The sequence below is a fragment of the Malaclemys terrapin genome, chromosome 3, assembly GCF_027887155.1.
Source record: "Malaclemys terrapin pileata isolate rMalTer1 chromosome 3, rMalTer1.hap1, whole genome shotgun sequence".
In the NCBI taxonomy this organism is placed as follows: domain Eukaryota; kingdom Metazoa; phylum Chordata; order Testudines; family Emydidae; genus Malaclemys; species Malaclemys terrapin.
In genome coordinates, this window is record NC_071507.1 from 85,701,828 (window position 1) to 85,720,387 (window position 18,560).

General features: G+C 38.5%; 1 protein-coding gene across 2 annotated transcripts in view; it reads left to right on the plus strand.

Annotated features, from left to right (window-relative positions):
• Positions 1-18,560, plus strand: part of PDE10A (phosphodiesterase 10A) — a 534,797-nt gene that overhangs the window by 242,962 nt on the left and 273,275 nt on the right. The gene's annotated exons all lie outside the window — the stretch shown is intronic.

Consider the following 18,560-nt stretch of genomic DNA (forward strand, 5'->3'; position numbering starts at 1 on the left):
CTTTTTGTTCTGTGGTTGTACAGTGCCTAGCACAATGGGGTCCTGGTCCATGATTGGTGCTCCGAAATGCTACTGTACTACAAATAACTAATAAATAATGGCGTGCCTTATGCCCCCTTACTTCCTTGCTCAGGTGCCTCGGGCAAGAATGAATTAGTCCTCACAACATTTCTGTTGGGTAGATAGGTATTATTCCCATTTTACAGACTGAGAAACTGAGGCAGAGAGATTAAGTGACTTCACAAAGGCAGCCAGTGGCAAAACTAGGATTGTTGCAATGGAACTTTTTTTGTGATATCACAAACCCAACTGTCAGTCTCTATGGTAGCAGAGCTATGTCTGGGATGGTGTTAGGAGGGGAACATAGAGTCCTATCATCCTGAAATCTAGCCAGTGTCATTCACTGAAGTTCCAGAGAAATTGGGGGAGCTTTATGTAAAACCTGTGAGTTGCATTGATGCCATTCCTGGCAGTGAAACACAGCAAGGAAATTCTGGAGTGGATTTACTGCCTTCCATATGATGGGCAAGATGCCATCTTCTGTGAAAGAAGTGGTTGTTAGACATGAGCTCAAGCAATCATCTCTTAACACAAACAAACTCTTTATCACCTATCTCAAATCTGCTCCTTTTGGCGAAGGCAACTGAGAAGGCTTTGACACAGCATCTTCAGCAAGATTTGAGTCATCTTGACTCCAATCGGTTCACTTACTTATCTATTCCAGAGTGCCACAGATATGCATGGCACTTTGCAGTCAAGACAAAAATGCCCAAAGAGCTCACAACTTGATTTAAGGCGAGAGCAAAGAGGAGAGGGCAGTAACACGGTGGGAAGAGAGGATAAAGAAAAGACCAGTGTGATTATGTGGCTGCTTGTGAAACTAATGCACATGATGGGCTGGAAGTAATGAGGTATCCTAAAAAAAGTCAATGCATTTTGAAATGTATAAGATGCCATTGTTATAAGTCTTCTTGAAGTGGGTTTTGAGCTGGGATTTAAGGTAGGAGAGGGAGAGAATAAGTGGCAGATGGGGCTGAGGAAGGGAAATCCAGGTATAGTGGCAGCATGAAAGATGACTTGGAAGCAGGCGTGTAAAGAGACTGCAAAGAGGATTTGCGGGGGGGGGGGCATCCAGAGGAGTGGCTTGTGCTGAGCAGAGGAGTAAGAGGAGCATGGGAGGCATTAGACTGTAGAGGGTCCTGGAGGTGAAAACACGGAGTTTGTATTTGATTTGGGGTGTGGGCAATGGGAAGACAAGTGAAAGGAATTTAAGAGATGCTCAATGTGTTATAGGTTGAGGTGGATGACCCCTCCAGCGTAGCTTTGGATGGGTTTGGAGAGGAAGTGAGGTAGTGTCAGGGAGACCAGAGAGGAGGAAACTGCAGTAGTCAATGCACAAGAGAATCAAGATTTGTGACAAGGGTATTAGCAGTGCGGATGGAGAGAAGTGGCTGGATTTGAGATGAAACCCGCAGGATTTACAACATTCCCTCTAGAGGTTCTTATTGTGCTTACCACATAGGAGCCATAACTCAAACACATACATAAAAATGTTAAAATGAAACGCCAGCCTCTAGAAATCCAAATAAACAAAAGTAGTCCAAGTGGATCCCCTGGGAGAAAGCAGAGGAAAAGATGTATGTAGAAGTAGGGTTGGGGGGTGAGGAGAAAAATAATAATAAATATGAGGTCATTTGTATTCATAAGTAAATAAAAAGCAAACATACTTCAAAGGTTTTTAATTTTTTGTAAATGGGGAAAGAAGAATGTAAATGAATATCTGTCAAGGAAGAATAAATTCCATCGTCTAGGGCTGTGTACAGCAGACAGTTTATAATAGCCTGCTGACTTTGGAGCCAGTGATGGGACATGTAAAAGAAGAATGGTGCCCTAACACAGAGGCCTGATAGATGAGGCTCAAGTCAGTCTGCAGCGTTAACAGGATTAAGATACTTTGATACAGTCATCAAAACAAAAATTTGGAAGATACTAACAGGGCCTCTGTGTGGGTGTGGAGAGAAAAGAGTAAGTTTCACAGTTCAGGGTATCTGCACCTGTATTCCCCGTCTTTGGTCCAGCAAGGGCTTTGGACTCCCCTGACCATCCCTTCTTGGGTGGAAGCACACACCTCGCTCCCTTCTGAGCTGAGATATTTCCAGTCTGCACACTCCCTTGACTATACTGTGGTACCCTTGCAAGTGATTCTGCCTAAGCAGGGCTGCTTACTTTCTCTTCAGAGACGAATAACAGAGTAATTCCCCATAGCTATAAGATATCACACAGTACTTCCTATGGAAGCCTATTTTATTCTTATGGTAAAAGCATTACAGAGAAACATATTAAAAACAAGAAAAGAGCCTACGTGCTTGCGAATAAACTTACCAGAGATCACTCCAGCCCTAACCTGGGCTCTGGCAGGAGCAGTTCTTCGGCACCCCATCCAAGGGATTCCTTGTGGTTTCAAGTTCACAGTTTCAGTTAGGGTGACCAGATTTCCCGATTTTATAGGGACAGTCCTGATATTTGGGGCTTTTTTTTAATATGTGCTCCTATTACCCCCCACCTCCTGTCCCGATTTTTCACACTTGCTATCTGGTCATCCAAGCTTCAGTTCAGAACAAGCACCCAGTCTTATGGGGCCTCAGTAAGCCCAATCCTTCCAAACCTTCCTGAAGGATTGGGGCCCTCTCTGAACCAGAGGTCCTGTCCATTTGCTGGATCAGGAAAAAGACCACGAGCCTATTTAAAACCAGGCTATTTAAAACCAGGGAGAGGGATTGCTATTCAGAAGATATTTGCTAATGGAAGATGCACCTTTTAGAGGTCTAAAAATGTGAGGCTGCAATCATGAAGAGCATCCTGCATGTCTTCTTATCTTCTTTCTGACAATATTACACTGTGCTGTGGAAATATTATTACTAACCTTATATGAACACTAGTCTTTTTAGAAAATCACTTCTATTCTGAGGTACCATTGTGTCACACACAAACATAAAACCCACTGTTCTTGCAGGTACCATTTGCAGTACAGTCTGTTCCAAGGGCTGTATCCCAAAGTTCTTACTCAATTTTTACACTGGCAAAACTCCTGTTGACTTTGTTCCACTGCTCTGATTAAGTCATGGGTCTCCCTATCCCCCAGTAATGTTTAATAAGCACGCAGGAGTGGGGTTTGTCAGGAACATAAGGACTGCCATGCCAGGTGACAACGTCTAATGCAGTGTGCCTTGCCTCTGAAAGAGGCCAGGACCAGATGCTTCAGAAGAAGGTGCAAGAAGATTTTTCACATTTCAGTTAATGCTTGGCTTATAACATGAAGCTTGAAGGTTTGTATCTCTGCTAATTTTTATCCTAATATAAATGTGAAGGTTTTTATTATCCCTATAAATGTCTAATAATTTTTTTAATCTTCCTATGCTTTGGGGATCAATGAAATCTAGTGACAATGAGTTTTACAGGTTAAATATGCATTGTATATTTTAAACATTTCTTATTAATTGTATGCAGTGGTGTTGTAGCCATGTCAGTCCCGGGATAATGGAGAGCTGAAGAACGAGAGCTGATATTAGTGACCAGAAGAGGAGCTCTGTGTAAGTTTAAAAGCTTCTCTTTTACCAAACTGAAGTTGGTCCAAAAAAAGATATTACCCCACTCACCTTGTCTCTCTGTTCTCAGTAGGGCATGTGTCATCTTTCAGGAAAAGAACGCACAACACTTAATTAACTATGCAAATGTTTAGCTCAGTCTGAGTCTACTCAGATTTCTGAAAACATCCAGCTCATATTAGGTATGCCCACAGGTATTAGCATAGGCATCCCCATACTGAGATAGAACCAGTTTTATTTGCACAGTGATTCCTACACTCATAACTTTATATCCGTGGTATCCCTACAGACCTTGAGTGCACAGGGGTATAGTGTTCAAGGGGTTAAACTTTGGGAACTCTCTTCTGGAATCACACGCAACATGTAGAAGGCCAGTGTCTTGTGTATGGAACATGCAAAACTGTAAAAACAGCACTACCCTATGTGCATATTTGAATAAAGTCCAAATTGATCTTAAATACTTATTCAGCCCAGTGAACAGTAGTGGGATGTATGAACTGAGGTGGAGGCAAAGAAAAAGAGAGGCTTCATTTTTTCCAAACAAGGTGGTCTATTCCTAAATGCAGAACATAGAATGCCTTTGAAAATCTTGATTGTGCAAGTCAAAATTGCCCCTGGGGTGACTGGCTTTGACCAGTTACCTAATAGGACACTGACCATGGTAATGTTATAGAAATGAATGGTTTTTAAACAATTTCTTCAGTGTATTAAGCACAAATCGGCTTTCTTATCATGTGTGTTTTGTCCCATCTGTATTTCTTTTTAAAAGATGCTTTATTGTAGTCAGTTCTAGGAAAATCCCATTAATCTAAGAATTACTCAGTGCATGTAAAATGTCCCCGATATCTATGTAGCCTGAGAGGACTCAGGCTACTAACTAGGGCAGTTTTGTTTGGGTGTTTTGTGTGACAAGTGCAATCTTAGCTCTGCATTTCCTAGTTTTCTAAAGATTTGTGTTTGTTTTTTAACTCAAACTTCCTTGGAAGTCACATGCTGAGTGTGGCAAGATCTCTAGTGTGAAGCAAGTTTTTTTTGTCTGGTGGCTTCATCCAGCTGGAGCAATGCCACTTAAACTGGGCATTTCTGTTAACTTCATATAGTTCTTACGTGTAACCCATATATGCATAACAGGGGTTCTCAAACCCTTTCTTCATAGTGTGGTCCCCAGCTTATCGAGAAATTGTTTTATAGACGCTTCCTTGTCCATTCTTGATCACATAATATCCATGGGGCAACTACTATAAGTGCTTATCTGGAAAAGTAATATTAGCAAACCAATGCATTTTATGTATCTTTTTAATGCGCTTTAGCTGGTGGAACCAAGGAGGGGAAACAAGCTCTTTGTGATCAGCCAGCTTTCCACAGACCATAGTTTGAGACCTGCTGCTGATCTATAGCGAAGGCGACAAATGATGCTTGAATTCATTAGGGAGAATGAGAAAGGAATGCAGGACAGTGAATGACTGGAAGAAAGTGGCTGAAGTATGTGGCTTGATTCTCTTTCTTTTCCACATATGTAAATAAGTGATGCCATTGAAGTCAGTAGTTACACTGGCATAAATGAGAGGAGAAACAGGCCTAATGTTTCAGTTGTAGCGGAGAGAGAGGTTTTGGGTCTATTACACAGTGATTAAACTGCTCCTGAATCATTTATCCTTATCTAAAGACTTCCTGCATTTTATGGCCTCGTTCAGGGTCAGCCTGGGTGATCTGGACTGTGTGCATCTCCTATGGTAGTCTTCCTTCCGGCTGCATTTGTGAATCGTATTTACTCACTTCTAATTCCTCCTCATTCAGGAAGATTGTGCTACCCAATCAGACAATAATGCTGGCTGAGGGAGGAGCTCATCACCCTATTTCTGATTGCTTAGCTATAGACAGAAGCCTTCACTTTTTGTATTAATTTAAAACAAAAAAACAAACAAAAACCTTGGCTAAACCATTAACTAATTTATTTTGTTTTTTAAAGAGAGAGGAGGATGGAGTGTTCAAAGACCACCTATCCTAAACTGGGGGTTCGCCCAAAGTTCTAATAGATGGCTTATGGTTCATTCCCCCACCTTCCTTTCTCTTCTCTATTTGAAGTTGCCATCAGATAATAAAGCTCAATTTTTTTCTCTGTTGTATGTTTTAATGTTTGCAAACTTTGAGACCATTTGCTGGGTTTTTCTCACTCAGACACATTCACTGACTAGTTGTGGGGCTAGGTTTCAGCAGAAACACACAATCTATATACCGGGGGGAAAGGGGGGTGGTTCTTTGGAGAAATATTTTGTATAGGTTTCACAGAAGCTTATTCTCATCAAGGAGTAACAGTGCAAATTAATATTTCTACTAATCACAATGTAACAGGGTAGCTGGCCCCTTAAGTGAAATTGGACACAGCTCTCCTGTTTCAGTCCAGGTGCTCCCTAGTTTGGTGTACTGAAGAGGGCAGGGCTGCCCCTGGGAGCTATAAGTGAGAGCCTCAAAAGCAAGGGAGGGTTTGGAAGCCAGATTCCAGAGTGGGAGATTTCAGAAGAAGAGCAGGGGTTGAGAGCTTCAGGGAGCAGATGCACCTGAAGGAGCATGGATTGAGAGTTCCTGAGAGAGCAGTGGAGACAGAGCAGGCCGGTGAAAACAGAAGGAAAGAAGACAGTTCAGGGCCACCTAAATTTTTGCCAGGCCCAAGAGTGCTGGAGGAAGCTGAAGGCAGAGAGCAGCAGAGGAAGATGAAGAGAGCCGAAGATGAAGTATGCACTGTGATGGAGAGATGAGCCTGCTGATTTCTCCAGGCAAGTGCAGAAACCATACCTGGGAGAGAAACAGGGAGAAGAAGCACCCCAGCAAGAGGGGCAAGGGGCCTCTTTCAGGGCCACTGTGAGGCCATGAGGGGGCACCTCAGAGGTGGCTGCACTGTGGCACAGAACAACAGCCATTTCGACATGTCTTTTGAAATAGGTGTCTTGGAGCAAGTTGCAGTGTTACAGAATTCACCATCCACTTTGTCTTGGTCCTTATCTAAACTTATTCTGCATACTAACAAGGCCTTGCCTATGCTAAGATTTCAACCAGTGGAGTAACTGCACTGGGGCAAACCCCTGAAGTGAATACAATTTGCACTAATGCAAATTATGTCCCTTCTGTATGACTCATGTCCACAATGGCATTTTCTACCAGTGCAGCTACACCAGTGGCTGAAAGTGAATACAAGGTCAAAGAAACCCATCAGAAGTGTATGAAATTGCACTAAAGGCAATGCAGCGTTTCAAGACTCTGCCCTTACCACATGGTTTAACTATTTTGTTAGACGAATTAGCCTTGTACATTTAAATATATTTGTGAGAAAAGTATAACCTAACATAGTAATCTTATGAAATCAATTAGTTATTGTTAATAAACATTACTAATTCTTGGGTGGCAATCTGGCAGTAAATTATTTTTCCTCTTCACATTTTGTGTGTGACATGCCAGCAAACCCAAAGAACAAGCTGTCATTTAAGCAAAGGTATCTGCTGAAGCTTGACTAACTGCTTTAACTCCCACAATGAACGTACAAATAAAATGAGCTCCTTCTGAGATTATAGTGCAGTTACTGTTGCTAGGAGTTTTAAAATTTCATGTAAAATGAAATTAAGAAACTAACACACAAGATGTAATTTAACATTCTGTAGAGGGGTCTTGGGAAGATGTGCTGGTAGTCCACAGTGGAGGAAGCTGAGTTGAGTCCCAGCATTAAGAGTGATTTTGAAAAATCACACTTCTGTTGGATCAGATGTTTGGTAAAAAGGCTACCGGGTATGATGTATAACTAGTAGGGCTGACAAGTGAAAGAATAATAGAATACCATTTATTTAAATATTTTTGGATGTTTTCTACATTTTCAAAGATATTGATTTCAATTACAACACAGAATACAAAGTGTACATTGCTCACTTTTATATTTATTTTATTACAAATATTCGCACTGTAAAAAAAAAAAAACAAAAGATGTAGTATTTTTCAATTCACCTGATACAAATACTGTAGTGCAATCTCTTTATCATGCAAGTTGAATTTACAACTGTAGAATTATTTCTGATTTTGGAAGGCACTTCAGATTCTTAAACCTTGGGTCAAGTACTGTAGCCATCTTTAGAAATCTCACATTGGTACTTTCTTTGCATTTTGTCAAATCTGCAGTGAAAGTGTTCTTAGAATGAACATGTGCTGGGTCATCATCCGAGACTGCTATAACATGAAATATATGGCAGAATGCAGGTAAAACAGAGCAGGGGACATCCAATTCTCCCCCAAGAAGTTCAGTCACAAATTTTATTATTGCATTATTTTTTTAACGAGCATCATCACCTCTGGAATGGTGGTGGAAGCATGAAGGGGCATATGGATATTTAGCATATCTGGCACATAAATACCTTGCAATACCAGCTACAGAATTGCCATGCAAATGCCTGTTCTCACTTTCTGGTGACGTAAATAAAAAGAGGGTAGCATTATCTCCTGTAAATGTAAACAAACTTGATTGGCTGACCAAGAAGTAGGACTGACTGGACTTGTAGGCTCTGAAGTGTTACATTGTTTTGTTTTTGAGTGCAGATATGTAACAAAAAAATCTACATTTATAAGTTGCGCTTTCGCAATAAAGAGATTGTACTACAGTACTTGTATGAGGTAAATTGAAAAATACTATTTCTTTTTATCATTTTTACAGTGCAAATATTTATAATAAAAATAATATATACTTTGATTTCAATTACAACACAGAATACAATATATATGAAAATGTAGAAAAACATCCAAAATATTTAATACATTTCTATTGGTATGTTATTGTTTAACAGTGCGATTAAAACTGTGATTAACTGCAATTAATTTTTTGAGTTAATCGTGTGAGTTTACTGTGATTAATTGACAGCTCTAATAAGTAGCAAGAAAGTCTGTATGGAAGGGTCAAACAAAGGTCCATACTTTAACATTAAATTCCCTTTCTTAAAAGTAGATCTTAATGGGATTAACTCAAGGTTTCCGTAAAAACAGAAAGGGTGTTGGGCCCCATGTGCTTCAGTTTTCTACCCCTATGTACACTGTGCCATGAAAGTCTCTACAGTTTGCTCCTGTGGGAGGCCATAATCAAACACTGTAGCTGAATTTTAAAAAGATCTGGATAGTTCTATGATGAATAATGCAATTTGCAGTTAACATAAGGATAACACACACACATGCTTTTGGCTGTAAGCTGATCACCACAGGAATCAGGAAGGAATTACTAATTCTTCTCCATTGAAGGAAAGACAGGAAGGGTATAAAGGTGGCTTTGTAAGTAAAATGCTGAGCTGGGAACCAGGGTGCCAATTTTTCCCCTTGTCTCTGCCACAGACTTCCTGCATGACCTTGGGAAAGTCATTTGAACCTCTGTGTTTTTCTTTCCGTGTAATTAATATGTACTTTGCCAGGGTGTTAAAAGGTCAAATTCATGAATATTTGTGAAGCACTGAGATACTACAATCAGGAGTGTCTTAGAAATACCTATAAATAAATAAAATAAGTGGGTGGAGGGATAGCTCAGTGGTTTGAGCATTGGCCTGCTAAACCCAGGGTTGTGAGTTCAATCCTTGAGGGTACCATTTAGGGAACTGGGATAAAAAAATCTGTCTGGGGATTGGTCCTGCTTTGAGCAGTGGGTTGGACTAGATGATCTCCTGAGGTCCCTTCCAACCCTGATATTCTATGATTCAATAACCTGAAACTGCATTATGGCCTTTGTCTGCCATTAAAAGCTGCCAGAGATGGGACTGCAGATTTAATGCATCAGTGGTCTTACCTGGTATGACAAATGGTCTGTTCCTAAAGCTTTTACTCACCTCAACTTTCCATCTACCTAATCTGCTTCATTTTCAAATATGTGCTTATTTTTGTCCCATTTAAACATTTTCATGGCTCCCCCTTTTTAAAGTCTTGTCTGAAAGACTGATTGAAACAGTAATCTGTCACTCTTTCTCTGGAGTTCTAGAGAGTCTAACCAGCAACAGATGTAACCCCCTCTGATGGTAGAGAATCAACTCTTTGTCATTTTTGTAGGTGAGAGATGGTCTTTGAACTCTGCATCCATATTGTATTAGGCCATGTTGTTAAGGACATGAGACTGACAGGTTGCAAAAGCTACTGGCAGAAGGTATCTGGCTTTTCTAATAAACACCCCTAGATTTTCTTTAGTGAAGTCACATCTGGTTAAGCCACAAGTTAGGTTAGAATAACTTGTGAAACACTCCCACACACAGCTTTAGGTTCACTATGAGGTTTTGTGATGAAATGAATCCTTTTCCCACAAATAAAAAGCCAAAGTTGCTTCTGCCCTAATCTGTTTAGTCTGAGTGTCAATCTGTCTTTACAAAAAAAAGGTAATGATAGACTATGACACTTGTGTGTGCACTAGCCAGATCAGATATAGGGATCATCTGATGTTACTGGGGTATTGGAACTGCTGTGTTGCTATAGTTCTACTGCTCCCTGGAAATCAGAAATTCAAGGGGTTGTCAAGTACCTTATGTCAGTTTGATATATTTGTGATGCATTTGCCTTCAAACTTTCATTTAAAAAAAACATTCTAGCCCTCAGAGTTGCAAAGATAAACTTCTAAATGTGTGTGTAAATGTAAATAGGCAGCCTGAAACAAAGGCTCTCCAAGGTGTGCACGCCCCTGCTCCCTATTTGTCTAAATGGGATGTTGACTCGAAAGCCTAATGTTTGCATTTCACATTCAACAATCACTGTTTTATTGCTGACCATTTTCCCAAATGGGGTGGGAATGAAACCCAAAATGGGGGAAATTATGAGTTGCTGCAAGGGAGGAAAATACAGTGGGAAGAATGAAAGAGACAGGTGAGAGAGAAGGAAGGGAAACAAAGAAGAAATAGTGATGCTGAAGATGAGTTTATTTTCCCCCCAGTGATGCTGAATGCGGCAAGAAGGCATTGAACAAATACTTAATTATAATATCTTACTTTAGTTACTACATAAAGGCCATATTGCACCCTAGATCTTTGTGCAACTCTCCCACCAACATCAGTGAGAAAGTGGCTGTACATTTAGGGTAGTATGAAGTAACCCTACATTTATATGGGTGGGTAACGTTGCAAGGTCTAGCAAAGAATTTCCTAATCACAAGTGCAATTTTCCAGAACTGTGCAGAACAGGTAATAGGGAAAGTCTGGATGTTCATGGTGAGTGGTGAGTTTAGGAAAGGGGGAATGGAAGGTTGGTATGCCCATTGAGGCAGGGTTGAGGTTGTGGTGGGTTGTCTGTGGGATATAATGGTTGTGTAGTAGTCAGATGTGTATCTCTGGATGGAGGAGTAAAAGATAGGTCATGTTAGATGCCTTACCTTTTCATTTCCTTGCTTTTTTGGTTTTCTTACGTATGTTCTGTATAGAGGGATGCCTAACTCTCACCCAACCTAGTGTTGGTGTGCTGATTAATTACTGAATTGAAATAACATGTCAATATTACTTGTCACTTAGCAGATACATAATTGTAATCATTAGATTTTTATAAATTGTTTGCATATTACAGTTGGGAAAATAGGATTACAAAAATACTGGTAGCCTGGTTTTATTTTTATTTGCATAACAAAAATGGCTGTTTTAGTAGCATCAGTTTCCTGATTCTGCTGTCTACATTGCCTGCTGCAGCTGTTTGTAGTTATTGTTTATAATTTGTATTGCAAGAGCACCTATGAGGTCTCGTCATGGGTCCTATTGTGCTCTTTGTTCTACAAACAAACAAAAAAGATGGCCCTGCCTCAAAGAGCTCACATTGTTTGTGGAACTCTTGTTATACAAATAACAAAGTATGTTCTAAATGTTACTGTTAAAGCTGGTGGCTGTCCTAGTGAACAGAGCACTAGACTAGAACTGAGGAGATCTGCATTCTATTCATAGTTCTGCCACTGGCCCACTGGGAGAATCTGTGTAAGTCATGTCACCTCTGTGCCTCAGTTTCCCCATGTGTAAAATGGGGGGAGGAGGAAAATAGTACTGACCTCCCTTGTAAAGCCCTTTGCTGCCAGAAAACTCTGTTTGAGTTAGATATTATTAATATTATTTATTAAGGTTCCATATGTTAGACAGAAGGTGTCAGTCCTTCACTGGTGATTTTTATGTCCTTTATTCTTACCATTAAAATTAAAAAAAACAAACCAACTCTTTCTCTTCCCTTCTCTCCCCCCCCCCCCAGAAAAACCCTGAAACAAACAAAAACCACCTAAAAACCATGCAATATCTGACCTGTATATTTCATGGTGACAGACAAGGTGGGAGAAGCCACAAAATTTAGATTTTCTTTGGCTTCTTAGGTTTACATGATCTTTTTAGAGAGAACAAATCTAAGCACATTACTAAAACAAAAATCAGACTCAGAATTCAATTTGTGCATTGGTACCAGCCTTTTCCTGTTTTTAACCATAAAAATGATGGTATTTTGTTTTGGTGGGTTTTTTTTTTTTTTTTATTTTTTTAGACAGAGTCTGCAATATTAAATCAAAACTTTTTTGTCAAAATGTTTTTTGATGGAAGATTGGGTTTTTTGACTAAATGATTTTTTTTTTTGCACAAGTTGTCTGCTTTCCATAGGGAATTATGAAAAACAAACAAACAACACTTTTTGTTTTTTCAGTCCCTCCGCCCCCAAATTAAAATTTTCTGTAAGGGGGGACGGGACATATTTTCCAACCAACTATAACACATATCTATGAAAATGAATATATCATTAACATTAAAGAATAACTGCTACTGAACAGACTCCTGTGACAGTTTTAAATATTGTGCATCTATTGGTAGCTTTGGCTACATATTCTGTCAGCTGCCATATTGCAGAGTGAGATGAGCAGAGCTGGGGGAACTACTCATAATAAGCAATATATTCATTTACTTTAGCCCCTTTTTTTCTATTTGCCAGTGATCTGTGATTTTGAAGAATGTGTTCATTATTTTGAATGATTCAATGAATAGTTTTTGTGAACATATTGCAGCCCTATGGGATGCTCACAAATTATTTGCTGCAAGTATTGCTTTGGGTATTTGTACTTCCTTATTTGCACCTCGTGCGTGATTCTGGTCACATAAATCAAACCGTATTGTTTCTGCTCTTGGATTAGATGTCTCCCAAATTCGTAAAGAGCCTTCAAAATGGCCAGCAGCATGAATAGTTGTGTAAATACATATTTGTGTGAGTATTCGGAACGCTTCCTCTTTTAGTTAATGACCTTGGGAACAAGAATCATCAGCTCGATTGAGTATGGCAATAAAATAAAATGACTGGTGTATACCCTTGTAGTGAATTCATGCTTTTTATTTATAAAACTTTGAGTAATCCCTCATGAGAGGGTGCTACAGAATGCAATAGGGATTAAACCAAAAGTATTCTACGTAGATTATTCAAAAATAATATGGACTTTAATAAAGAATAATGCCCTTTATATAGTGTTTTTTTTATCACTCTATGGAATTTGGTAGCTGAGAGATAATTATTACATTCTGTAAGATAATTTAGTAGAAAAACTATAAAAAGGGTGTCATTTTTATTGAATTACAAAGGACTTTTATATAAGGGATTTCTTTAAAGGTGGTATTTACTCAGTGCTGGGACAGAGTCTTATCTGTCTTTATTCTTCTGCCTCTTCCTCCCCCTCGCCCCCCTTCCCCTTTCTGGTTACAGCTCCACTTTTCTGGCAGGTTACATTTCACAGCTGTGGCCCCTCTCTAACCCATGCGGAAACCATATCTCTCATCTGCTGAATCTTGAATCCCAGATGACTTCACCCTTAGATTTTGCTAAATTTACCTTCCCCTTTCTCTGCCTATTTTCCTTATTCTTTCAAGGGAGTAGACCAGGTTTGCATAGAGTGGGCAGAAGAACAGAGAATGGGGGCCAGACATCAGACAGTCTACTTTGCTGTCTTTCCCGAAAGGTCACGGATTCAGGTGCAATTAGGCAAGTTTTGGGAGTTTGTTGGTTAACTCTATGTTTTAAAAACAAACAAACAAACAAAAAAAAACCCAAACTGTTGTATTGTTGTAAAGTAGTTGCTGGATAGGCACATGAACTGCTTTTCATAACATGTCTAATGATGTAAGTGCACTGAATACAGAACTTTTGATGACTTCAATGGGAGTTCTGTATGGGGAGCTCTTACAGGATCAGAATCAACATTTGTAACTGCAAACACAAATGCCATCTAGTATACATTTTGACCATATTGTATTGGCATCATTTGTTCTCAGAGGGACCCATATATCTGAATCAGGTGGGTAGAGAGGATCATTTTAACTTCATTTGTGCACAAGAAAAGTTTATTTGATTTCTTAGATTAAGGCCTGATTCTGCATTCTTTTCACACCCAAAAGTGGTGTTGAAGTCAATGGGAGTTTCTATGAGATACAAAGGATGTAGGATTGTGCACTATTGTTGTGATAGCCCCATTATTCCACAGTGACACTGGAAGTTGTGTTATACTGAGTTTTGAATAGAGCTGGTCAAATAATGAAAAAATGGATTCACAAACAGATTTGTGAATAAACAAATATGATTTTCTGTTGATTTATTCCTGATTATTCAGAATATTCAGATAATCACCAGGCATTCATGAAAATGTTCTCAACTCAAAAAAGTTCCCAAATGTATATCTTATAAAATTTAATTTTCATTATTCTCTATTTGTTCTTCTAATAATACTGCAGTCATTTAGTCAGGAAGCAGAAACAATATTATGGGACCAATCATCCATGAATAACAAATAATTAATGAATAATACATAAATGAAGTGAACAGTTTGCAAATAACTCTTGGCCTGAAAACTGTTTGTCTGGAGTATTTGGTGATTTCTTACAAATACAGAATACATTCTCAATGGAGTATGAATGATTTGTGAAGTGTGTGTGTTTGTGTGTGTGTGTATAACATAATATAAAAAGCCAAACTATGGCAATGTTTTGGTTTGATTAATACTGTTCAATCAGCTATAGTTTTGGATAAGCAACAATACAGGGACTTAACATAGATTTTCAGAGTCTAGTAGGGTTTCTGAAAACATCACTGAAAATGTAGAGATTCAGTAACTAATTTAATTTACTCTCATACTGACTGCAATACCTAAACACAAGCAAGGTGAATTTTGGATGGAGTGGTATCTTTAATTTTTGGTGATGATTTTCCTTGTTGACAGTTTTACTCTAATTTGACAGTCTTTTTCTATGTAAGATATTTTATTATTAAATATTTTGTAACAGTAACTACAGATATTTGCTTAGCAGTTGACAGCTCATTAATGTATTTGGTTGTATTAGGCGGTTTTACAGACAGAGATAAAGACAAGGTCCTTGCCCTGAAGAGCTTACAAATTTATGTCAGCAAAATATATCCATTTAAAAATAGGTTGCAACAATAAAACACCATTCACTAATCTCTTCTTTCTGTAAACTAAATCTTTTGTAAAGGAATTGTATTATTTTATAAATCTCTAGGCATCCTGATTGCATTCACAAGAAATAACATATTCACATTCAAGCAAACAAAAGTATTTACTTTCTGTCCAACTTCAATAGAAATGTGAAATTACAGTTGTTAAGCTGTTTTGACAAAAAGAAAAACAGTATGAAATGGAAAGTATGAGTCATGAAAGCAAATCCACTGGTTTTGTTTTTCTGTATTTCAATTCAGCATTTTTAGGCAAAAATAGGTTATATATGTATGATAGCAATTTTACCAAAACCTTCCCACTTCTGTTTCTGTTGGTTTTTAAAATTAGTTCTCTAACCTGTTTTGACATCTTGAATTTTTGCAAACTGTGTGGATTGTTTTCCACAGTTACAAAGCATTCAAATAATTGACAAAAGCATTTCACTAGGAAGGCTGTATGATCTTGAGAGAAATATCATCACATTTGATAATTTTCAGGGTTAATGGTGATGATACATTAGGGCTTTGATCTTCAAACTGAAATAGTAGTCATCCTAGCCTTTTAAAAACTGTACCTGAAGTAATGTGTAAAAATAATTGTATTCTTACAATGAAGGACAAAGTCTTACTTTAGGGTATTTGTGAGTGGAAAAATAAGTAGCTACTTTGGGGAGAAGGGTAAATATTTTGAGTTAAAATAGAAAGATTATACCTAGTTCTCTTTCTCAGTTGCAATTGTCAACATTGTCAGGATTCTAATATAAACCCCTGTGTTCAGGGGGGTTTATAAATAAATTGGCCATAACAATTAACTCAGGAATGAAACCTGGCAATTAAATGTTTTGGTCCATCTAGAGGTAGAGGTGGACCTAAAGGAAAATAGAATATTACTAGTTACAGGAGTTTTTGTGTCTGGCAAAAATATATTTTAAAATGAATATTTGCAAATTAGTTGTATTATGTAGACCAAGACCTTTTTAATATGTGCAATCACATATATAAAGTATGCATATAACACATAACTTGTCAATATATACGTATGATAGATATGCAATAATTATGTATAATACTATATACATGTAATACAGATAAGTGCTAATACTCATACAAATACTTTTGCATTCATGCTTTTTTATGGATTAGTATTATAAATCCATAATATGCAAATATGAGCTAGTGTTATGGTACCAAGTCAAAAAGAGCATGCAGAATACAGAAACATGTTCTGTAATTCTGATCCATTATGCACATACTAATGCTGATCTGATTTTGTAGTATACAGTGTTAAATATAAGAATAATGCGCAAAACTCAACAAGTCTCTGAATGATCCTCCATAGGTCTATATGCATATAATTAAACAGATTCTCCTTATTTTACATTATAATAGAAAAATCAAAACAAAGGAAATTTGTCCACAGTAATACCATACCGATTCCAATGTCTGAACACAAAGGGTAAGTAAAGAATAATTCCTTTGCTTTTGTGGGTTCAAATTAGACCTTGACCTTTATGTTAACTCAGTTTATGGTGGTTTATTATATGCAGGAAGGTAGGAATGTAAATTTGAATAATCTTTAATTAAAGAGTTTGGTTTGTTCTCCCATTAGTAGCTCTAAAAGCATTTAACAAAGCATTGCTATAATGAGGATTTTTTTTAAAAGAGACCTTTCTTACCAGTTTTGAAAAAGAAGAGATAATTGTAGGTAGCTTTCTCTGTATACTAAAACTGGCAAATAGGGAGGGGAAGTAAATAATAACTGAAGATGAGACTGAATCTAGTAAAAGAGGGAAGTTTATATTAAATGCTTATGTTAGATTCATGAAGATCTCATTTAAGTTTGGGATAGTATAGCAAAAATGTGTGTGCTCCCCAAGGAAAAATATATTTTATGTTCTGAATTTGATACAATTGTAATAAGACTTTTTTCTATTTTGGAGAAAGAGCTAAGGGTTTGGAAAACAGCTCTTTGTATGCTACTACTATTAATACTAAATTTCTTAGCTAATACCTTTTAACCAAATATAGGATCGGACCGTTTTTCAGGAGGCTGCTGCAAATCGCCCCCCAAACAACCGCAAATGCCCCCAGCACCGGGGCCTCATCTGTCAGAATAAGAAAGGAACAGTAGACCAGCTTGTTTGTGGATTTTACACCGCTGGATGTCTGGGAAAAATCTTTTCCCAGACTAGCGAGGACTAGTTTTTTCTCCCTGAAAGAACTGCCATCCCAATGTAAATGCAGCTCTCTTTAATAAGCAAGTCGGTGGCTGTATTTTCTTTCACTGGGACTTTCTAATGGTGGTATAATTCCTGATGAGATTGATTTCCGTTAGCTAATGAATTGTCACTACGATTTAGAAACAAAAAATATCATCCCTGTGGAAGAGGATGTTCAAATAATGGGGGAACGTTTCCCGAATGGCCAGCTTAACCAAAGGCAGGCAGGCAGTTGATTTCTACTGAAGAAAATATCAAACAACTGGACTTTGTAGTTTGTTTTTAACCATTCACCTTAGAGAGAGAGAAAATTTCCCGGGGGGCGGGGTATTATTAGGATATTAAAATGTGGGACGGATGTTATTACTACATGGAGCCGTTCCCCTTACATCCTGTTGTAACTCTGCGCGTGGTATTGTTTTGTTTGGTTGTTTATGCTTGTCCATATCTTATTGTAACTGCAATGACCCCCCCTCTCCCTTTTGAGGGTGAAGGGCAGAAAGGGCATATTTAAAACTCCCATATCGTTTCCGTTCTATGTGAAAAAGGATTTGAAGTGAGAACGAAATCCGGATTGTGTAGCTTTATTGTGGAGTTCCTCAACCCGCCCCGTGTCAAACCTCTCCGGAGGATGTGCTTGGGTCATTGCTTCCCACCACAGCCCCCCATTATTAGGTATTGTTTTGTCTGACACTCTGATCAACTGAGGTTTATTTTCCAAACACCCCGCTTTGCTACCTGTCATTTCTTTGCGGGTCCTAAACTGTGCGGTGTTGACAGGTCCATGCACTGCTAAATGAGAGAGCCTGGAAAGCCACCATGGGGTTTACTCTGGGGTTTCCGATTAGTGATGCATCAGCTCAAGCAGAGGTTGGGTTTCTTTGTTTGTGGTGGCTGTGTTGTTTTGTTTGTTTTAAGAAGGCTACGCAATCTTTTAATTCATTTATATGTGTATATGCCCTAAATTCAACCACAAACTTTAATGTGCCACTCTTCCATGCACATCTCTCCCCCCCCCCCCCGTCTGGTGTCAGTTACGTTCCGTGTAAATCTGGAGTAACTCTAGCGAATTTAATGCATTTACTTCAGATTTGCACCACCCCGTCTGGGAGATCAGGATTTAGCTCTTCGTGGGGCGGGGAAGAGGGAGTTTTATGAGGGGATTCAAATGTGTGAACTATTTTTCGGGCTGCATGAGTGTAATAGAAACTTGGAGATTCAGACAAAATAATAAATGGGGGAAGGGGGGTTGTTATGCGCATCATTAAGTCCCTATCTCTCTCCATATATAAATCGAGAGAAGGGG